The 25,207-nt window shown below is 39.3% G+C and overlaps 1 protein-coding gene across 2 annotated transcripts in view; it reads right to left on the reverse strand.

The window, feature by feature from the left end:
• unc5db (unc-5 netrin receptor Db) overlaps positions 1-25,207 on the reverse strand; it is a 186,641-nt gene that overhangs the window by 102,536 nt on the left and 58,898 nt on the right. The window lies entirely within an intron of this gene.

Here is a 25,207-nt window from a genome sequence, read left to right on the forward strand (position 1 = left end):
TTAGGTCCTTTTATTCACAGGATCAGAATATCATTTCAGCACAAATCAATCAATCAATCATCAATCTGTATTAGCTATTTATAGCCACAGATAGAATTCCTGAAAATGTAACATGACAATGTTGTGTATTATTATTATTATTTATTTGCAGAATTGTGTAGATCATCAATGAGAAGACTGACTATTTCTATATAGTTATTCTTAATGCCCGCCACCTGCTTGGATTTGGCCAGATTTCCCTTGAAATCAATGAAATACTGCCACTTTTATCCACAGGGGCTACCAGAATCAACACAAAATTGAAGTTTCTTGTAGTTCACTCACTTCACCCTCCCTTTCCAAGTGAGAGGGAGAAACTACAGTGGATGTGAAATGTGCAAAACCTGCGAACAGCCCTATCTAGAGTCAGTTTTTGGTATGTCTGTTACTGGCTACTGTAGAAACATGGCAGTTGAAAGGAAGGAGACCCACTCAACTCTGTAGTTACATACAGCTCATTCTAAAGTCACAGAAATTATTCTTTTTTTCAGGTGATCGTACACTAATGAAAACAGGCATATTAATATTGTATTAGATCCTCCTAAGTGTTACACACTGGACTTTTAAGCCTGTTCAATATTTCTGAAACTATTCTGATAAAATCCTCCATTAGGTGGCATACATTATATGGTAAATCATAAACATCCATTGCATCGGGGGAGATTGTGCTGTAAAAGCAACTAAATGACATGAAATAGTGCAGGAAATTGGAAAAAACACTAAACATACAGGTACTCTATAATGAGAAACGTGACAGAATGCTCAATGTTCCATAACAACTGTTCCATAATCAGTGAATGACAGGTTTAAAATGGTTCTACAAGCAGATGGAGATTAGATTATGATATGTGATGGCGTATCAGAGGGACAAAACTGGATGACATGTTCGGGGACAGTGTATGAAATCAATTCATTATATCTATCTGTGCAGAGGAACTCGGGCCAGTGCACACATCTGATGCAAAATTGACTCCTGTCAGATTTAATTTTTTTTCCAACCATACTTCCACCCACGCTGTCTTTAATGTACTTACAGCCAATTACGTATTCTTGTCATACGTGACATTTAAAAACACAAACAATGGTGACAAAAGAATATGCAGCGATGGAATCACTGAAAAGGAAATGTGGCAGTGATTTCATAATGTTTGAAAATCACAGGCAGCCCTGCAATTTGAGCCAGAGTTTTGCTCTCAGGGGGACAGCAGTCTTTCTTTGCCCATACATATCACCACATGTGGAGGCAAGCCATTACATGAGCCACCACAAGTTGTGCACCACACACACTGAGGCTGCCTCCATCTCAGCTCTTTGCTGTATCAATTATACATCTTCTGCGTCAAATAGAGCCCATTTCTTTCTTTCGTTTTTACACGGAACAGTTTATTATGACACGGTGCAGGTAATTATCATTCTCATCTTTAGGCAAACTGTTGGCTTTTCAAGGAATATAAGTACTTTGTCTAAGCTGGTGCGACCTGTGCCTTGTCAACACCCATCTGTGGGAGAGCTATTTTCAAAAGAACATAATTGGGACCCGTGTGCACACTGTGCCGTGTCTCTGGTGAACTTTTTCCTCCAAATGAGCAAAGCTTCTCTTGCTGAGCGCACATTAATAGGAAAACCAGACATGAGCTGCTTATCATGCATCAGATATTAAGCTCTGTGTTTTGCTATATAAATATACAAGAGGAGTACTTACACGTTGTGTTGGTGAATAATGGCTACTATTAACTGTAATGCAATCTCGACAAAACAATCAGCATTGAATCTTCTTTTAAACAACCCTGGAAGGAGAATAATTTGGAGGTTGATTACAGCGGCAGCCAAGAAAATAACATTAACACAATGGTCCCTGTGTTTTTATGTTATCATCTCACTGCATGTTATGACTTACTTGTAGCCTTACATACTCCTCAATGGATTAGGAGGTTTATGAACCTTCAAACTAGCATTTTTAAAAAGTCAAACACGCACGGTGGTCAAGTTAAGAACACAGCAGCTTCATTAGCTCCTGAACAGTTTACATTTAAGAGGTTCAGAGATTGGTGATAAATCAACACAACTCTAGTGGAGGTGACAAGTCAAAAATGCATTTGAAGGTTCAGCCAAAGCTGATATGAGGCTTTGTAAGTCTGAGTTATCCAAATCCAGGGGATATGTTCCAAATAACGTTTTACCAATTCCCTTTGTGTTTCCAGGAACTGTATTTCTTTGCTTAGCTTCAGGTGTTAAAGTCACACAGCGACCAATGACTCTGGTTAAACTAGTGGTTTAAGATAAGTTAGAAAAGATCTTTCCTGTTGGCATCCCGTAGTAAAACCTCATACTGTATTTGCTGATCTGTTTTGCCAGGACAGTACAAACTTGATTTAAACAGCCACTTCGCATCTCCTGTGAACTACTCAACTTCGATTGCATTGTTGTGCTGGTGCTAATGCTGATTATTAAAGTATATAGTGTCTTAAATACTGTTGGACACTTACACGTTACTGTCATACATAACAGTAATGTGATTACTTTTTCAATAGCGAGTAGTATAATCTGGCAATCACATTACAGATACCAGAGAAAAGGTTAATATCAGTTTGGTCTGTGTGCCTTCAGTAGGGAGAAATTGGTTCCGAAGTGTTTCCTCGATGATGCATTGGAGAACCAATCCAAAGTTGGGTGCTTGTGAATACAACGTTGCTCGGAACATCAATTTTTCCAAAGTGTCCTTGAATTTAGGTATGTACGTTTGTAAATGGGAGGTCTCGCAGCCGTTCAAGCAGCTTCTTGCATTTAGAAAACTAGACGATTGTTAGGCGCTAAGATCTCCGATTGTCTGGTATTGCAAAACTAGGTTAGGGCAGGGGAAAGAGGTGTGGGGCATGGCCCCCGCACATCAACAGAGCTGATCACCACATTCTAGACAATGCTTGTGATTCCACCAGAATCGCTGTATCTCAGAAGCGTCCCAGAAGCGTCTCTACACTCTGCTTCACGGAGAATACGCGGCTGCTCTATTTTTGACGTAAGCTGCAACCCACTCACGTCAAGCAGCACAGAGCAGATCACATTGGCAGGAAGTCAGACGAAGAAATGGAATAGAGAATCTGATCAGTTTTCCAAATAAAATACCCTCTACAGACTCTGGAGCTTCTGAAATGCTTTCAGAGGGATGTGAAGATGTGCAGATCACAGAGTCAAAGCACACCGCAGACACAATGTCATAAAACCGTGCCCAGTGGAATTCTGGGCTTAACCTATAAAGAGAAATATAGCTGTTTCTAAAGTTGTGTGTTATGTATTATGTGTATATAAGTGAATCGTCGAGCATTGGTTTGATTAGAGTTGGATGGTGCAGCTTCACTGTAAGGTCAGCACTTGTGGAAAGCTGTCTGGAGTAATTAAGGTTCAGCTAGCTGGTAAAGCTTTTCAGTTTCTACAAGTGTTAAATACACAACATCGCTACTGACTTTGTAAAGTAATGCAATTACTTTTTCAAGTAACGTGTAAAAGGTAATTGATAAAGTAATTTGCGCAACACTGGTCTTAACTACTGTATGTTGCTGTCTTTTTCTTTGTTCAACCAGAAAGAAACACCATTTTAAAACATGTTCCAGGGGTTATGGCTGAGTATTAAAAAAATATGAATGTGCGCAGTGATCCCCAACCAATGATCCACAGCAAAGCACATATAAATTCTGTTTCTGATACAGAAAGTTGTGCTCATTCTTCCGACTTTTCTATAGTTTTTATTTTTTGTTCCTGTGAATCACCGAATAATTTTCCTTTTCACTTTTTGGTTGAACAAATCACATTCATTAGGCATATTCATCAGGGAGATTTTGAAGCTACGTGTTAAGACTGCTCTCTCATCCACCATCACCAAAACACCAAATGAGAATTCAGTTCATTCCTCCCATAGAGTTCTACCCACTTGGAGGACCAGTAGCTAAGTTTATTTTGTTTTTTTCATATAATTTGTCACCCCTCTTTATATGCGTCTATACTATATAACTGTGTATCAAATTGTGTAACCAAGTCAACAATTTTAAATGAATTTTGAAACCTTTTTTGAGAGTTTTGAGAGACTATTCCAGTCCTTACAATGAAATCGTTATTTCCAAAGAAATATTGTCAAATGTTAATTTCCTATTATTCTTAAGACCTTCAAACCTTAGCGGATTACTCTACAGTATATTTAAAAAAAAAAAAAAACAGGCATCTTTAGTCTGTTAATTACTGATAATGAATGTCAGAAACTGAAGCATGAATGCCAGTGCTGACTACAGATCAAGGAAACAGCTTTTATTGCTTTCACAAATTCATATAGAAGCTTGCTAATAAAACTGAAATTGTTCAACCAGAAAGAGACACCGCTTCAACATCATTTAAAGGACTAACACATTTAATGGTTGGGGCATGTAATCCTCCTCCATCCAGCACCTTCCTCTGCACTACTCTAATCAGCTAATTGCTGCTATGATGAATAAAAATAGTCCGACACTGCCGAGCCTCTCCTTTCACTTTTTTTTTTTCACATTGAACAACAACTAATGATGCGCCATGTCCTTTTCTCTTAATGTTCAAACATTCAGCACATTCAAAGGTAACAGGTAATTGGAACAAGGTGACAATCCACGCTCCATAAACCTGGAGCCGTGGCGTTGGCTGCTCCACTCATGATGGATGCTCATAAATATCAGCCTTAATGAAGGAAATGACTGCGCGCCAATAAGTCACTTATTTCCTCATTACGCTGGTTAATTTTAACACTGCCTCTAAAATGCTCCCTCACCCTATCTGCTGCCAGTCACAGGTTTCCACCTGACTTAACATGAGGCTCAGTGCAGTGGACCTGCAGCTGATAAATGCCCTGGGTATCAATCTACATACAGGGACACAGACGACATGGCGGTGGCACGGTCGGCTCAGGCTGGCTGACAATGCCTGGGAGCCAGGGGACCATGTTGAACAAAAACAGATTCAAATCAACAATCTCTTAGAGACATGCCAGGGCAAGAAGCACTACATGGCCTGTTTGGATATGCAAGGAAGGATTGAGACAGTGCAGGTTTTAATGATGGAGTAGGCAATCGGGAAGCTTTAAAAGAGCAGCTTTGGACTTTTGGAATATTGACTGAATCCTTAGGAAAATAAGCTCTGCTAGTGGACCCTAGAGGCTGCCGTGTTCCTTGCATCCTACAATACAAAGGTGTTGGACCACAAACAACTATCAACAATTTATTAAGTTGATTATGGGGATCAAGGGGTTCTTGATAGCATGAGTTTGCTCGGCCAATCTCTATGAAAACCTGCCTTTTAAAGCCAATTGCAGATGACAAGACTTTTAGAATCTTAGAATCGCTGCTCTGCAAAATAAATGACTCCCATCAGCCTCAGCTACACTTTGTGTTTAAGGATAATTACCAAATTTTAGTTTTTTAGAGTTTGGTTACGATGATGTTAGGCGCAGGAAACTACAATGATTGGTCAAATCTGTGGAAAAGTTCTGGTTGCTGGAAAAATTGCAAGGTCACACAGAATTCATTGGCCTTTGTTGAATTTGTGTTAATTGTTGCAACATTGCAACTTTCCCGGTGGTAAACACAGTAAGCAATAGCTTCTAAACTTTGGCATGTGAGCATTAGCATTTAGCCTGAAGTATAAATGCTTAAAGCACTAGTCTGCAGGACTTAGTGGCATCTAGCAGTGAAGTTGCTGACTGCAATGCCCATGCCTCACCCCCCGTTCCAAGCCAGTAGTAGAAACTACAGTGGTTGCTACACTTGAAAAACACCAACTGCCCTATCTAGAGCCAGGGTTTGGTTTGTCCTTTTTTGGGCAACTATAGAAACATAAAAGAGGACCCGCACCCTCTGTAGATTAAATTTGTCTCATGTAAGGTAACGAAAACACAACAATTCCTTTCTTTAGGTGAGTATCTGAAAATACCTATGAATATTATATTGCGTTTCTGCCAATAGTTCCTCCTAAATTTTACTAAACCTTTAACAGCCTCACAGAGCTGCTAGCATGGCTAATCTTAGTCGTGTTGAGATATCTTGGAAATCATTGATTAGACAATGGCACATTGGTCACACAAGATGATTAGAATTCTTCTAAGAGTCATAGTAAAATTCATGGTAATCTGTGCGGTAGTTGTTGAGATATCTTAAGGTTTTGGACAGATCAGACAGGTCCGACCAACAATCATGCAGTCATAATGCCAGGCCAACCCAGGCTAAAAATCTGTGACATTAATGTTTTAAATGCTGTTATTGAACTGTGTTAGCGCTGTCACACCAGGACAATGGGGATTCAAAGTGTTCTAAGTCAAAATACACAGAAAGCAGAAACCAAACAAAATATTATACTGGTGTGAAACATTCTGAAACAATTCCTGTTTAAAAGTATGATGCCAAATAAGAGTGTTGATGTATTAACTGGCTCTGGTGTGTCTCAAAACCACAACCCACTCTCACCACTAGATCGACAGCTTTCATCAGCATTAATCCTTTGCAAACTCTACTAAAATGAACACTGGAAGAGAAGGGTTCCTGAAAGATCAAGCTGACAGCACTATACGCTTCTCCTCGCCAGGCCTCCTGACTGAGTTGGACATTACTATTTCACACAGCCCTGCACAGCCAAAGTCCTTTAAAACCACACATTCTTCCTCTCACATCTGCGAGATCACTGGGGACTTCTCATGGATTTTTTACAGGAGCTGAGATAGGCGGAGGGCAAAGATGAGGAGCGTCAGCAGTGTGAGTATCGGCTTTACATGGTGAGCACCCTCTCAGCCTTTCAGCAGGAGTCCTCCTCATTTGAAAGGCAGAGAGTCAGGAGATGTCAGACTAATCCTTGACACTAAAGGAGAAAGAGTGGCTGAACAAAAATGCAGCAAAAGGCTCTGCACACGGCAGGACTGAGAGACCGCTGAGTGAACTCCAGAATATAGGTGCTGGAGACACTGAAAGGACAGAAGCTCTGGTGAATACACACTCTAACACACACATTCCCATTTGTGATACTTGTGCGTAAATTTGCTGACATTCTCTCTCACGTTAACCTCAATATGAACTCGAAGAGAAATCTGACCAGTAGTTTTGCATGCTTAGTTGTGTATACTTATCATTGCTGCCAACCATTTCCCAAAGCACACCATCTATTTTAAGGTATGCTACTTTGCAGGATTCTTCTGGTTTCAGTTAATACTAGGGCTGTGTATTGGCAAGAATGTGCCGATATGATACATATCACGATACAGGGGTTACAAACAATATATTGCGATATTTTGTAATTTTCTTTTAAATCAGAGTAAAGTTCACATTTTTATGCAACCAGAATAGTGGCATCAGCATTTATATTTATCACAACATTGTAGCCATTAAACACAAAAATGTGTTTTTGAGAATCAATACAATATTACATTAAAATATTGCGTTACTCAAATTTATCAATGTTTTCTTACACCCATAGTTAATACCAGAGCATAAATGTAAACAAACTTGCATGAGATAAGTACATCAAAGTGCATTTAGTTCCATTAAGTTATGATTTACTGTGTAATTATGCAGTTGTTGTGAGGAGGAACGTTTATTAAGACTCTCACTCTTGGGGATACAGCAACATCTGAGAAATGAGTTGTCCGACCAACAGCAAACCTCGCAAGATGACTAAATTCACATTATCGCCACATCAAGTTTGATTTCCTCCCAAGGCTCAAAAATATAACACAATTTGGTGTTCTACTCTTAGGTCTGTTTTCATTAGTGTATAATCACCTGAAAATTAGAATTGCTGTATTTTCGTTACCTTAGAACAAGCATTGGTTAAGGTCCTTCGTCATCATGGTTACAATAACCACCACTCGCTTACAGTTAGGGAATAACCGCAGCCATGGTTGAGAAACCAGTGTTCACTGTCAGTTGGAAAAGGTAAGCAAACAGCAGCCTCCTGTGTTAAAATCCAGTGTTTTGTTGACCCGTCCATCTACTCCGACCGCCTAACTGCGCAAACTTCCTCCTTTGCTCCTGATTGAAAAGAGTCATAATTACTATGGTCACTAAAGACTTTTCACATTGCTAGGCAGCTAGATCATGCAAGAATCCATTTTCCGAGGCTTCAAGCTATGAGCTTGTGTCCATCCATAGTGGTTTGGACCAATTGGTGAAGAATCACTGGCAACTACAGCATGAATTACTTGACGCTGTGTGAGTAGTGACAGAAAACAACAACATCGGCTGCTAAAGAGGTTAGCGTAGATGTTGCTAGTATATACCAGAACTTAAGAGTATTTCTTCACTGAAAGAAGAGCAAAGAATGGCACTGATGGAAAAGCTGTTTTTTATGCTCTCCTCTCGACTGGCTTTACTCAGAGTTTGACAATGTTATATGGTTCATTGCTCTGATTGGTTGAAATTCGCCTGTGATAGACGACAATAGACAGATGATTCATCCAATCACCTGCCAAGTATTTTTTGAAAGTGCCGGCCCTTTTCCAAACAGTTTCCAATAACAACGTCCCAGATGGTTCTGTGTTACAAACCATATGGCGCAACCAGGTTAGATGGCTTTGTCAGTGGAACATGTCGTTTTTGGGCATTTGCTGAAATGACTCATGCTCTCCTTTCTCTTGGGAGAGCAGTCTGTTTTTCACACTCACAATTTCCTTAAACCCAATCTGATGTCTTGAAATAGCTTGTTTTGTCTGACCCACAGTCCTCACAAGTAGAACCTTAAACTGGGTAACATTTGCCCTTTTTGCTTGAAAAATAACTCAGTTATCAAAAGTGTCACCAATTAATTGTGTGTTGACTGACTAATTGATTAATTGACTTAGCTGTACAACATTTCACAGATGGTGATATGGAGAGTAATGAATATGAGGTGATTTCAAAACCTTTTTTTAACAGATAGATTCTCAGTTTTGGTTTTTGCCAGATTTCTTTTACCTATTTTTGTCTGACCTTGCGTTTGTTAATATCACTATTTAGGCTGCTTTGAACTTAGTTTTTCCCAGCATACTATTATAATAAAGGCAGTGAGGTTTTGTTCTGACATTTATTTATTCCAAACAAACTGCTGTAAATATTAAACATATCACTTTCTAAGAAGGGTTTTTCTTAAGCTTTCTAGACATATTGTGCAGTATCAGCCAGCAGCAAATGAAGCATTCAGTGCTTTAAAAAAGTAGCTGTAAACTGATGAGTTTACTAAATGTGCGAAGAAACAAAAGTTATTGTTTCTCTTTTGTAGTGTCACTGAAGAAGAGTTTCAGTGGAGGATATCATGAGTGGCAGATATATGATATTTAATAAACAGCCTATATCGACCCGTCAGTCCATAAGAAATACCTTCAAATAATAAAAAGGAAAGCATATTCGAGACTAAGCAGAAACAGGATATGTGAGCAGCTCTAACATTGGGATTTGCTTCACAATCTCTCTCCTCTCCCTCCATTGCCCTTTCTGGGAAGCGCAGCAGCCTGTCAATAACTGTCAGAGGCTGTCTCAGTCAATCAGGCCTGTAAGGCTGCTTGGGCCTCTGGTGTAACAGGAGGATCTAACAGAAACAACCTATAACTGACACAGCTCCAGATCTATGCTCTGTAATCACTGGGGAGCCCACCTCTCAAACTGCAGCCCCGCCAGCTGCCTGACAGTGGACACATGTGCCGTGTAATTGCTTTTCATACCATTCAACCTTTTAAAATTGATTACAGGCCATATAAGAGGCTTTACTGAGAAGCGTACAGTCGGGGTTTGGCAGTTGGGGGGTGGGAATATTGCTTGACAATGTCATGATACAAAATGTGTATCTGTAAACAATGTGGCCGGCTCCTCTTTCAAGCAGTGAGGCTGCACACATTAACTCATCACCCACAAAGGGTCTAATCCCCGCGGGCCTGTGTTTGACAGACCACCTCGCAAATGAAAAAAATTGAAAATCTCTTGCTGCTCTGAGAGTTATTTTCTTCTCAATTACTTAGCAGACACAGCTGCTTTGCTCGGATGTCTTTGTGCAAGTGGGCATGATGCAGTACATAGAAATATGACTGTGTACATCTGTAATTTGCTTTTGTATGTGTGTGTGTCTGTGTTTTAAGTTAGGCAGGGTGGGTTTGTGTGTGCTTTACATGCTTGTGTATGCAGCTGTAGAACAATGACCTACTGTATTTTTACTAATAGGCCAAGAACCAAAACTCTGCAAAATGACACACATACCAATAAAGTAGGGATGAGGACTCTTTATGGCTGATGAAATGTCCTATATGCTTATTTTTATTATCCGTGCTATTATGGTGCATTCCATTTGTGAAGTCGGGTTCCCAGTCTGAAATTTCAACTGGAACGCCTCCTGAACTAGTAAAGTCGGAAGAACCTCACCAACCCTGACCATGTTAGCAGTAGAGACTTAAAAATCAAAGTACACATCAAATAATTTGATGTTTTTCTGGGATTTTAGGTTCTTATCATGCTGATATTTGTTCAAGTGTTAATTTTTCGGATAAGTTTGGTTTAGTTAGTTATTATTAAATCAGTTATTTGAAGCTTTAAAAAAGGGGGATTTGCATCATGATTGACAGCTGACCCTGTTCGCAATTGAGTTGGCCAGATGTATGGGCGGGACTTTGATACTGTGGCGCCAACCCCGATCACCACTGCACACTGATTCTGCCTCCCAATGATGTCACCAGCACAAGATGGCTGCGGCCATATCCTGGATATTTTGGTTTCATTTTTGTATAGTGGGAGGAAGTGGAGATGTGACGTCCATCTTTTGTATGTCCATGGCGTCAACTAAGTGAAAGTTATAGTTATAGTCTGTTTATTAGAACTTCTGTCTTGCGTGTCTCATTAAATTAGTTGTACACACAGTTCTCTCCAACTTCTGAGCTTGGTTGTCCAACTTGTTGTACTGTCAACGGGGTGTAATGTCATTCTGAGCTCTAACTTCAAACTTCCGAGGTAAATGGATTGCAGCATCTTTGCAGTCCTGTCAGTCAGTCCATATACTGGTAAAGCAATGCTTGTGTAATGAAAGTGCTTGTTATGTAGTGCTGTCTACTGTATATGAAAAATGATTTTGTAGCACGTAACATTGATGAATATGTCAATTCACATGAGCCTAACGTAATGTGTTTTAAGACACACGAGACCCGCCTTATGTTCCACGGTTGTGAAAAATGTAATAATGACTTTTTCCCATCCTTAATGCAACCAGAAATAAGAATCAATTAAAAAAAAATAATTATCAAAACTCTTTAATTGTTATTTTTTTTGTCCACTTCAATGGACATCGGGTCCAAACAGTTGTTAAAATACCAACATCATATGACAACATCATACCTATTTTTGTCTTATAATTGTCACATTGACATCACTTGAACAGTTCGAATTATGTTTTTTTGTAAGGTCCAAACAGTTTTAAAATATAATTTTTAATTTTTGTTTGTTTGTTTGTTTTTGTTTGTTTGTTCTGCATATGGAATATTTTCAACTGATTATCAACTCATTCTGTTGTTCTGATGTACTGTTTTTCTAGTAATAAGGTCATTCATCAATACTGGCGAATTGAGTTCAATAACATGGTTTCTGACCCAATGTCCATTCTAATGGACAGCGATATTTGAAAAAATCCTGTGTAAGAACTTGCACTGAAACATGTGATATTACACTTCTATTCATACATTCCGTCTTTCAATATTATATCAAAACTATGAAATCTTGGCACAAATATCTATAAATGTGAGTAAAACTGTTGAAAATGATCCTTACTTCGACGTGTGGGGTGAAGCCCTGCAATGCCTCTTTTCTTTTTCATACATCAACAAGCAAAGCTATACTGCCATTTGATTGGTTGTTAAACGTCCAATTCAATGGACTTGAGGGTTCAAGTGGTGTTAAATGTTGCAAAAAGTAAAAAAGAAGCCCCTGTCATGTGACGTCCGTTGTAAATGACACAGGGTCTTTTGCTTCTCGCTGCATAAACAAGGAATTTATACTTTGCATGCCAGGCTAACAGCCAGTACAACAAAATGCATTAATTTGTAAGTCACTGAAGCACACACAAGTCTAGATTACCAACTGGTCTACGCAGAAAATTGCCCCAGACTTCCAGAACTTCCCAAAACCCCAGGGTCAGTGTATGTCAGTTGTTGTTTTTTCTTTTACTAGCAAATATGCATGAATAATACATTATCAACTAATGTGGTCCTGTGTTATTACCTTATGTTGTAGATGGGCCCTTAATTAAAATATTTTTGTAATTATTATTTAGGTTTAATTTATGTTCACATAGCGCATATAACTAAAACACACACGCACAACAACAAACTGTGACACAGTATTGATGGGAATTTGGAGGCAATAGGGTACATACACAATACTCATGGGACTGGACATGGCGGGGTCTAGAGGGCCCAACAGCAAATTTCTTCCCCTAACAGGTTAATCGGGTTGTGAAGACATAATGTTTATATGTGTAAGTAGTTTAGAAGCTGGCCTTCAAAAAAACCCACAGAAACCCTACCAGACCCCCCATCTATTAAATAATTCACAATTTTGCATCATGCACTATTGTATAATGGTAATTTGTTTATTGTTATTACCATATATATGTATATGGTATATGTTTTGGCAGGGAAGAAACTGCAGTCATTACGCTCACAATATACCCACCGCCTCTACTGGTTCAAATCCATGTTTTCAAGTATAGCATTTGGTCGTCCAGCACAATATATTTTACAATTTATCAGCTTTTATTTGTTGCTGCCTGGATTGAGTTTTTCACACATCTTCATCACTCTCATCAGTAGTTGTTGCTTTAGCACACCTTCCTTCTCAACACTTTTGCTTGAATTATCATTCCTTGGCATGATGCTTTACAAGTATTTTATCAAGATTGTAGTTTTGACAATTATACTGTTTATTTCAGCTCTTGGAACATTCTTAATGAAAACGTTGCATTCTGATTTTGCTTTCTTCCTAATTTATTGCAAAATACAAACGCAGTTGGCTGCATGTACTGTACTGGTTTCTGTCAAGTAATGTATGAGACTCATGTTAAATATTAAATAGATAAGTGATTCTGAAATAAATATTCACATGAATAAATTATGTAAAATATATAAATTACACAGTAATTTGCAAAATAAGTTCATTTTTATTTCAAAATGTCCCTTTTCATGACAGTGGTGGTGTCAGTTCTCCAACTCTCTTTACTCTCTCTATAAAGAAACAAAGAAAATAACATCATAATAATTTATTTAGCTTTGGCTATACATTCTATCTAACTTACCTAACTTGCTAGGTTAGGTTGTGAACTTGGTTTGTTGCACAAACTTCAGATCTTTAGATATCATTTCTGTCAATAGATCCTCCTAAATGTTACACACTGCACCTTTAACCATAGCAGTGTAAGATCAGAAATGTTCTGTCGATAGGGGCGTCAGATCAGAAAAACACTGGTTTTCTTCTGTTATGATAATGTCCTTGAGTCACTGGCCTAAAGCAGAAATGAGGAACTGGTGGTGTTCGTCACCACCTTAAGTGACATCACCTGAGGCAAAAGACTCCATTCACCTTTTTCACATACAGTAGGCTAGTACTCCCCAATACCTGTAAACAGACTGCCGTATGTAGCAAAAGACAGGATATTTACAATGTATAATTCAAGTGACTTTTAATTAAAACCTCTGACAAGAAAACAATTCTCTAATTACAGAGAACAACAGCTTCTTCACCAACATGGCCCATGGTCTGATGTGAAGGTTGGAAAGGGGTTCTGAGGCATGGAATGCTAGAGAACACACAGTCGCCGGCACTTTCAAGTACACACTGGCTATGTTTTTAAAAGATGGAGAGATCTGCGAGCATATTTACAGCTGCTGATTTTGCAACATTTTTACAGTGCAAGGGAATTAACATTTGCAATTTCCCTGAAAGCTAGTGGTATATCATTAGGTACGCCATTAACAATCAACGGTCACTGGCTGTAGATGTCAACACCAGCCACACCTTTAACAACCAGTATTATCAGAAAAAAATTACAAAATGCATCATAATTAGTATAGCAGCTGTAGCTTAAGCCACATTCAAACCAGGAATCTATATTGTCTCAGAATCTTTCCATATTCGACCCATCAACACCCTGTCAGGTCTTATTCGAGCACAGCATATTTTGTGTTGTTGCTCTGATAGGTGAAAACCTGTGAATCCCTGGAAGATCACACCACGACTGTAGCATGTTCTCCACAAGACCAGGAGGGACATCTCCCTGTCAACATGTATTCAGGTGTTGTCTTCGGTCTATGAGCCGTTTCAATCGTCCTCTGTGCTCAGGCTGTATCGCTGTGTGCAGCTCGTGAGAAACCGTCAGCATCAGCAGTTCAGTTAGGTGTTGACTAACACATCGGAACACATTTTCTGTGAATTCATTCCAACCCCATAAAAGGGATGTAGAAAATGGAGCGCTTAAGATTTAGTGACTAAGTTTTTTTATTAAATGAACAATAAAACTCATTATGAAGTGATTAATCATATAAATACATTGTGGGAAATATGAAATTGTTATCTGTTATTATTATACAATTTTGTTTCATCATTCATTTTCATAATAACAGAATTCATTTCATAATGGCATTTTTCTCAATAACACTTATTATATACAAAGTTTTACTTCATCTGTCACTTCGCATGAGACTTCCACCTTTCAGCCAATCACATACCCCCTGATTCAGAATTACTTTGTCACCTGGGACCCAATTATTAGACACCTTAACTCTCCTGCTTGTTAACTGAGTGGTATCTAATTTTACTTATGTGCTCTATTCTTACACTGCTGTACACTGCTGGTTCTTGTGTTTTTTAAATTTTTGTCCTGTTTTTTAAAGTGGGGTGTGTATATGTAGTTTCTTTTCCATCAGGCAACCAGACTGAACAATGCACACTAACGCCCTGATGCCATACACACACAAACATGCAAATGTAATATAAAATATAAATATTATCGTTGTTGCTGGAATGTCGAGGAGCCAAAACCAAAGATTTTTACTCTCTTATACTTGTATAATGAGATGTACCAATAATGGAATCATTAATGTTTGTAGATGTGGTATTTTCTGTTTTTTCTGTTCACCATATCATTAGTAGTAGTATAAAAATCAGGTTCCTCTGGCTCCCCCTGGTGCTCCTAATGGCATTTACAAGAATCCACCGGGACTGAACGGAAACAACCAATCAGAGCCGAGAAAGATAAAAAGATGGTTTGGGTTGGTGACTTTACTTTGCAGCAAATTGCAGCTGCATGTCACCATAATATCCAAAGAAAAACACATCCTCTTCAAAAGGTGATTATGGATGTAAAAACAACTGTTTGTCATGTTACTTCATTTCCCAAGGTGCTTGCCCCCAAAAAAGAGGGGAAAAAGTTTCCCTATTAGCATACAGTTCACTGAGAAATGGCTTGTTAGCATTGTTAGCAGTCATAATGGATACCGATGGTTCTACCAGTAAGCCGCTGGCTCATCAGCATTACATTTGGGTCTCATGTATAAACATGAGGTGTCTGCTGTCCTAATCCTCACAATACTGCTGAATCAATCCGCCCTTTATTAGACTTCAAGCCACTGTAGGAATGTTGTTGCCAGAAATACTGATGACACTGATTTACATATTACTACAAAATCTATCCCTGCCATGGATTGTCTTGTAGGCAAGCTAACCTTGCTTTTATGATCACAGGCTCATCAGATTAAAAATTAATCCCAAGGCACAAAAACGGAAATAGACAGGCGCGTTGTCAGGTTGTTTGATTCATAGACACTGACACAAGCCGTGTGCTTTAAAGAATGTGTTTGTTATATAATCTTATAAGACAAATCAAATTCATTTTATGCTCTAATGTCCTCTGTTTGATGATCCGAGGTGTTTGAAGAGCGTTTTGTAGCTAAATTAATTAGCTTCTAGTAAATTCTCTTTGTGAAATGATAATCATCAATAAGACTTCAAAAGTGTTTGAGAGAGAGTATATTTTATGCTTTATCTGCACAGGCTGGGAGAATATGGCAGTGACACATTTTAAGGTTGTGTTGGCTCTGTGCTGCAGCACACTGAAAACAGTGACTGCGAGGTTAAAGTGCTGACTCTGTGCTTTAATTTGAGCGTTGTTACCTCCACATGAGATGAACAGTGCAGAAACTATAGCTCTTTTAATACATTGTCCCTCAAATTTAAGGGACATAAAGTATTGTGACAAGTTAACATAAATTGGAAATATTCCACCACGCCTGTACTGCAGCCAGATTCACTTCTTTCTTGTCTTGGGCACTTTTTAGTCTTTAAGAGGGGTAAAAATTACCAGTGTTTTCTAGTACCGACCAATAGGTGTAGCATTGTGTATTAAAAACTGTTCAGATTACAATTTTTGCTTGTATTTTATTTAGGTAAATATCCGTGTAAAACTCATGGTCGTTTTGGTTTTCTTAGTAAGAGTTAGATGAGAAGATTGAGAAGCATGGAAATAGGGGTGATTAGCTTGGCTTAGCATAAAGAGTGAAGAATACGCCAACCAACACCTCTAAAGCTAATTCATTTTTTTTTTTTACTGGGAGTCATGTCTATTTCTCAGTTCACAGAGGCCGGATGCAGTGACTTCCTGGGTCTTTGCAACGGCACAGTGCTACGAAGACTAGGTAGTCACTGCTCCTGGCCAAGAAACAGTTCCAACACGTTACTCCCTATAAAACCACAACACATAATTTTTACATTTAATTTTTTGTGCTGATTAGACAAACAAGAAACAACATGTTGATTAGTTACCTTTGTTTTGTTAAGTGAAAAATTGATTTGGCAGAAAAACAACATCTCAACACACAGGCATTTTCCAAATTGTTTTTGGTATTAATGCCAAAACTCAGTTATTGTATCTGTACTAGTATTGCCAATGACAAAGTCCTATTGGTTATTTGTCTGTATGTTTAGGATCCTTCTCCTAAATTCTGAATTGTTGCCTACATCTTCAAATTAATCAGCAAGTCAGTGTGCTCACAGAGCTTTGTGGGAGGGATTAACAATGGGGACATCATCTTCCTGTGCCAGTGTCATCAGTATTTCCGGCACAAAAAGTTGTTGATAGAGATAGCAGTGATAACAACTCCAACATTGACTATTTTTCATCATGAATCATCATAAATCATGCTAAGAAGAACCTACCACACCTTCTGTGTTGACTGAAAATGCCGTTGACGGGCAAAACACCAATGGATCCCGAACAGGAAATGGCTAACATGAGGACAATGTATGGCTAAATAATGATGTGTGTCTGATTGTTAGACTATAAAAGAAATAAAAGAAGTACTACACTGTTCACGCACTATGGATGCAAACACATTCAAACTCAGTTTAAGCTTGTGGACTAGCCATTTAGAATGCGTGACATTTGAATATAAACAGACATAAATTAAAGATATCAGAGACGATATCTCCCTAAACTGAGACAGTATTACCTCGTTTGAAAATGCGAAAAGGTCTGCAGCCCCTTCGGAATGGAACGTGTCTGGCTGACTGACCGGCTTTGATCACTCTTTCAGCGATGGCAAATCCCTTTAGCGTTACCTGTGCCGTCTCCTGGCACATTTAAATTGAAAGGCCAGAAACTAATTACCAACTGCGACTGCCTGACAAAGCTCCAATTCCAACTCATTTTCCCTGTCAAACAGAGAGAAGGGGGGCGGTTGCCAGAGGTTGTCAAACTCAAGACTCACTCGCATAAGCCTGGCTCCTCGCCCTATACCTCCACCCCACCCTCCTTAAACTCTAACTGTCCAGCTCGCTGCTGTCTCCCTATGTGAGAAAAGTGCACAGCGGCTCAGCGGTCGTGAGGTAAATTGAATCTCAAAAGACGAGAGCCATACGGTTGGGGCTGATTTATTTACAAGCTGGCTGATGAGGGCCACAGAGGGCCCACACTGGGATTCAGGGGAGATGGCCTCTAAACCCGAGCTGAGGCGGCTCTGATAAATCTTATTTAACACTCCGCTTTACACTGCAGAGGAAAACTCAAGGTGCTTCCACCACTGTTGTACTCACACAATCACAGATACAGACAGAGAACAGATAGTTTCTATGCATTAATGCAACCCTCTGGCCCGGCTGAATTTTTATTTTCTAGCTTCCACTGTGGCACAACAGTAATTGGAGCATGCTGTTTTGGAGTCTACACAACATTTAGTTTTTGAGGGTCATTGGGCTGGAGCCCGTGTAAACATTCACAGTGTGGAAAGCGGACACTCCTGGCAGGTCTATCATAGACGTCAACGCACATTCAAGACTTTTTTTGTATTTGATTTTTGTATTGTAGAGAAAATCCTCTCATTTGCACAAATTCTCATTTGCACATATGAAGGAATCAACCCATGGTATTTTGGCTTTTAGATGACAGTACTAACCACTACATAACATTAAAGTAAGCTTATGCAACGTTATGTACGTTTTTGCTAAACTGCAGTTTCAAACTAAGAGTGTGAACTTGGAGTGGTAATACTGGCAACTCGTTCAGGACAGCGGGATGTGATTTGTCCCGTATTTTCGTGTGCACCCTACTCTAATGCATATATGCTTTTCACATTATTGGAATGACATGAGAAAGAATAAAACTAAAAGAGTCTCACGAAACATAGCAGAGAAGTTAGCACATTTTTTTTTGAAGTTGCGAATAATTCCAATTTAAGTCTGAGTACAGATCTGAATGGCAGAGTGTATCAGTCCTATCAGTAGGAACGAGTAAGAGGCAAACAGTGGTCGACTGGGCGACCCAAAGCAGTGTTCAGCAGGGGACTACTACATCCGAGCAGTGCCAAGACAGAGTTTGCAGAGTTGAGTTATTTTGACAGACCAAACATTTTGCCCATGTATATTGACTCTATTTCTTTTACATTCATATTGAGAGTAGCAGAGGACTGTGTTATTGAAATTTGTGCATAAAAAATGCAGAAAAGGATGTGGCTGACACTCAAAATCTCATGGGGGATGCCCTCCAGAACCCCCTGCTTGATTTGTGTCCCCTGGGCATGGAGCTGCTGGCAAGGTGTTTTTCAAGCGGCCTCTGTGCAGTTGTTTGGTCTACACCAAAGTTCCAAACCTAACCCTAACTGTAGCACAAGTAGAGAAGAGTCATGCAGTCTGCACAATGACTCAGTAATGTCAGTTTCACAGCAATATCTGTCTAACGTTTGCCAACATCAGGGACACTAGCCAACATACGTTACTGGTCATATCAGACCAAGTATGGAGTGTACGGAACTGACAAAGGGTCTATCTTATTATTTGTATGAGGAACATTGAGCTTTTTCCTCTTCCAAACGTTGCAGCCTATTGTATAAGCTAAAGAGATCGTGGTTAATCTCTTTCAGTACATACTGAATGTCTCCCTCAAGTCAGAAACCGCAGCAGAGATGTACTGTTAGGCCCAGTGCAACATCACATCTGGAATCAAATCAGAGGAAACCGGTAACTTTGCCATAAAGATAAAGAGCAGGCCGAGATGAAAGAATACCTTAATTTGCTCCAAAAGCCAATATGCCAATCTCCCTGCGACGAAGCATTTCGTCTTTCAGCTGTCAGCTCCATCCCATTGATTTATGAATATATCATTTAGTAATTGATTGAGTGGTTTGCTGGAGGCCCTTGTTAATATTTCACTTGACCTCTCACCAAATTGGAGTTTATCATCTCTGACAGATGACTTCGCTGTGTGGAGGAATGCAAGATGTGAAATGAAAGCTGTTGCTCCCCTCTCCATTTCATTAAAAATGCAACACAGAACCTGCCGGAGCTGAGTCGTATTGAGCGGAAGCAGGAACCTGGGTCCTAAATGGGTAATATTCATATGGGCTACTGCACGGCTTTGTCTGGGAAACCTCATATTTTCCCTGCTTCATCACCATGGAGTTAGCTTTCCTGTAGGATCCAATTGGCGGAAGACTTTGGATGCAGATGAATAAAATTTAATTGGTCAAATATTTATGGGTGTGTAATGTACTGTATGTAGTTAGTATGTATGTGCATGTGTTATGTAATAGGTACATCCACGTATATGTAAATGATATGTTATCGTGCGATATGGAGGAGGAATTATCATGTAATATATAGGCTGTGTGCATCTATATCCATGAAAATGTGGATAATTCAATCTTCATTACAATCCATTATGAGCTGCATCACATTATAATTATGCAAAATGAGATCATATCAGAAGGAGGCAGGAGGAGGAAGGAGAACTGATAGGCCTGTTTTGAAGTGTTCCCCCCAGCAGGGACGGGATGGTTACAAGCGGGTAGATATTATCTCCTCTGACACCCATTGTGTAGCCGACTCCCTCTGCAGAGGCACAGGCCTGGAAGCATTGTTGGAATTGATTTAGTGAACGGGGCCCAATCTTTGGACACTTTGCGTCTGTATTGACTGCTGCTTCAAATCAGAAATTCGAACAGAACTCAGTCGGGGATTTAATTAAAACTCAAAAGAGGGAATGACTGACATTGCGGACAGGGTAGTTGCGAGAAATCAATTGTGCAATGCAAATGAGTTTCAAATCCCCCTTTGCCTTCTGCTTCCATTATTTATTTATCTTTTATTTCCTCCTCCACAGCTCTGTGCTGCATTCTTAACTGGGGGCACGGCTCTATCTTTATTCACCAGTTAAGAAGATAAGCACGTGTTTTTAAGCTCATTACCAAAATGTGTGCCATTACGATTGGATTGCCACCCCATTTTCATGTTATTCAAAGAATCCTGTCAAAGATCCAATTACTGTCAATATGAAAGGCAGATGTGTAAAGGAAAAATCCACCCTGAAACACTTTTACATCAAATAAAACAGCTATTGGTAATGTATGCTGTGTTTCTGGGTTCATTTTGTTGTTTGCTGGTGTATATATATGTTTTTGTGTGTATAACCTGGCAAATGTAAATGAGATGTCAAGATATTTCCAGCACAGATAATGGCACAGTCTGACAGCAGAACATAATTCAGCTACCTGAAACATCAACAGCAAACGTCAAGTTTTGATCTCAGTCCCTCAGAAATAAAAGCAGTGGGTTATTCTAGTTACCATTTTGTACCATAGTTAAAAAAACATACAGGGAGAAATCTATCTTAGACAGGCGTGTGTGGTGGAAGGGGGTTATTCCTTCCCCTAACTATTCCTATTACTTTCTCCACATCGAAAACCACTAACTGAAGACGAAGAAGACGAGGCAGGCTGAGAGTGAACAAACTAAAAAGGCAAAAATTACTGTCGCCTGGCAACGCCAGCCCACAATTTTTGCTTTGCTTATTGTAGTCTGGCAAGGCTGAATAGGCATATTGCTCGGAGAGAAGTAATTTTAACCCGGCTGTACAGACAGAGAATAGATGATTGGCAGCTGTCTTCTTCGCTCAGACATCAGCAGCTACATCTCATTGGATGAAGGCACGTCTCTCTGAGCGACCATTGGTTTTTGCTCAACAAAAAATTAACTTGCCACTAGATGCCGTACTAGAGCACCAGCATCTTGGACCAAAACAATGGGAACTCCGGCTGACCAGACTCCACTGACAGAAGTGGTCATTTTACCTTGCAAATCACAGTAACATCGTAGCTTCATTCAAAGTGAACAGAAACAAAATACAACTCTAACTTTGTTAGTCTGTCCACTGTTTGTAATACCTACTTTAGGTAGTTGTTAACAAGGTTCAGCTGCACTAATTAATACTTTTACATAAACAATGGATTGGTATAATGTGACTGCAGTCACCCATGGTGATGAACCCACAGAGAATTATCAGCCATTATTATTAGTTGGACATTTTTCTCAGAATTTGGTAATCAGAGCTAAAAGGAGAATTCATTGGACTTCCGTTCAACAGAAACATTTTAACCACAAACTTAAAATAAATGTCAGTTTGCTAATTGCTCTGATATAATTGAGATTTTTTTTTTTAGAGGCAGTTTGATTGGCCAACTGGCAGCAGCACCAAGCAACACACAACAGCTGGCCAATCAGAGCTGGTGCTACACCTCAGTGAATTGGATCTCATTTAAAGGTGCTTATAAGTAAAATCTGCATTTTGGCTAACTTCCTGTCCATTTTTGCAGTTAGCAGTCCTCTCCCTTCTCCCCATGTCAACACACTGAAATCCTGCTGTGTCCCTGAAGACTGCCTCCTTGTGGAGTTCTCTCTCCTGATTGGATAAAGTGGGAACGAGATCCCAGAAAATGTATTATCCGCATACTGCAGATGGAGGGACTGGGAGACCATGTTACTGACTTAACACTGTGTATCAGTGATGGCTGTCAGAATGTAGAGCTATTTAACACATCACAGCTTCACTTTTTTGGGTTAGTAAATAACATGCACAGTCACTTTAGTATCAATTGAATCTGATTTCAGTCTAGCTTATTTTCTTATTTTCCTTTTTGTTGAGAAAATCTGTCCTCTAGACCCCCCAAACATCTATAAAAAATGATGACACACCCCAGGATTCTCCTGCCCTGTGCTATGAGTGTTCCAAATATTTTTTTTGAATTTGTGATGTAGGTGTGTTCAAGCTAAACAGGAAATATGACAATCACATTATTGAATAGAATAATAAGAGTCAAAATTGTAATTAATTTTGTGATTCCTTTTCATTCATCAATTCATCGTTTAAAGAACGAATACAGAAAACCCACAAGCCACTAACACCGAGGGATATTTTCTCTTCCTCAGCCAAGATTAGTTTCATGTGTGGTATGCGAATATTCATATTGCACTGATAAACTGAAAACATCTCTTTCTCTGCTGTTTCAAATAGAACGTGAAAATGAATGCATGATGAATATACAATAAAATATTTACATTGCAAAAAAGAATGAATAAGGCAAAACTTAAATTATTAATTAAAAATTAATCGGGAAATTTCATTATTTTAATGTTTCTTAATGGTTCATTTAAATTCTTTCAATCAATTTTGAATAGTTTTTTTTTTTATGTATCAATTCTTTAATTGTGATTAAGTTGTTTTTTCCACTGGCTCAATTAATTTTATAATGAAAACTCATGACTGCACTGTACGGAAGCCCAGAACAGTGTGCAATTCATTTTAAAGCTGTTTTCTCCATAAAAAATGAACTGTTATCCTGACATAGATAATAAAGCCTTTATCACAAGAAAATAAAAGGTTGTTTCCTCTTATTACTTATTATAGTGTTTATCTAAGATCAGGAGTGCAGTGCCAGCATGCACAGATGGCGTATTATAGATGTATCATTCGTTCAACATATTGGACAATGCATGGAGGAATGACTACTGCCAGTTAATATTCTTTCATGCTGAGCTAAATGAGCCAGCAGCAGGAAAATAGTGCATGAACAGAATCTTTGATCTCATTTAATAAATCTCAATCTTCTCCTGATATATCAGTATTGCATCATATTGCCAGTAGATTAACAGCTTTAATGAACTCTCAGATGTACACTTAGGTAACAACTCTTTTCACTTCAGTTATGAATCCTCCTCTACAGTCATAACAGCGATCTTGGGGGCTAGAATCAGGTGAGATCAAATGAACCATTTTGAATGAACTCATTTTCGAGTTGTTTTCTTGTAATAATGATCTTGTTATCTCAAGATAGTTGCCTTTTTTCTTTCTCGAGATAAGCAGATTAATTAACTTGTGATCTTGCAATTACCGCATTCAGGATCTAATTGCAAGCGTGGCCGTTCTCGGCTTCCGTAGATTTTAACATCACTTAGAACATAACCAGTCTAATGCTGCTCGTGTTCAGAGGAGAGGGCAGACACTGAGAGAAATTCATCCATGCTGTTGGTGTTGCTGTGGTAGAGCCAAAATATGACTACAATTCAGCGGGGTTACTGCTGGTGGCACATTTCTAGCTAAATGGTCATTATCATAAATATGTGGGGAAAGTTCTTTTCATTGCTATTACCGTGCAGCTTTCTACTGAATTATGTCCAGTGAAAAGGGCCAGCCTTGACCCTTCTCACCTTCCCAGCAGCCAACAGTGCGTAATCATTGATAATTGGCAGCCAGCAGCATTTACAAAAGGGTCAGTGATTAATGCTAATTAAGAATGGAAAGTGTGTGTGTGTGTGTGTGTTGTCATGTGCGAGTGAATACTTGTGCCTCTGACCTTGCCTGTTCTCTGAGCCCCGGTCCCCTCAGTTGAGTTCAGCCCTATAAAAGCAGCCTGCTGCAATCAAATACGCTGTATGAAAGGCGGCCGGGCTGCAGCCTGCCTGCTCAAACACTGCTCCTGCATCGCGCATGAAGTAAGAAAGAAAAGCTGACAGAGAGAGAGTGAAAGAGAGAGGGAGAGGGGAGCAGTCTCTGAACGCCCTGATCTCTCCCATGGATCTGTTGATGTCTCCGCTCTCTGAGGAGGAGTGCCGAGTCAGCACAGAATTGAATGACAGACAGAGAGCGAGTGAAATCTGGGAAAGAGTGTCTGAGAGTGCATCTCGAAGAGGAGCAAACAGGCAGGCCTTTTGTTATGCCACAGCTGTCAAAAGAGAGGAGACGAGAAGTGCAGCTTTATTTGCAGTTTGCCTTTTTCCAATCGTACTGACCCCACTACCCGGGCTGCAGAAGATAAGAGTTCATCCGAAAATGCCAACATAGGTATAAAATACACCATTAATACTTTCTATGGGGTTATAGCCGAGTTGTAAAAAAAAAGGCCGATGGAAAGCGAATTAGGACATTAGCTCCAATGTGTAGTGACATAACTGCTTAGCTGTTCTGTAATCAATCCCAACATTTATCTTTGTTTGGTTAGGGTGTAGCATTGATATATAACTAACTAACATCCCCACCCTTTGCTGAGTAATTATTATATGGGTCAGTATTATTATAGACAGTAGTTATAAAGCAAATTAGCCCCAGCAGTAGGGCTGCACAATTAATCCAAATATTATCAAAATTACATTGTGGCCAAGTGCAATATCCAAATCACAGAAGCTGCAAATCGTTGATGAACGTAAAATATGTGACAAACAGCACTATAATAAAGTACTGTAGAGCTGCAGAGAATCACTGGCCTACAATTCTGTTCCCCAGAAGTAAGAAAACATGTTTTTCCAATACAGGAGCCAACAAATGCTCACATCATCATTCACTTTCAGTGAAA

Source organism: Dicentrarchus labrax, unplaced genomic scaffold (genome assembly GCF_905237075.1).
Source record: "Dicentrarchus labrax unplaced genomic scaffold, dlabrax2021, whole genome shotgun sequence".
Taxonomy (NCBI): domain Eukaryota; kingdom Metazoa; phylum Chordata; class Actinopteri; family Moronidae; genus Dicentrarchus; species Dicentrarchus labrax.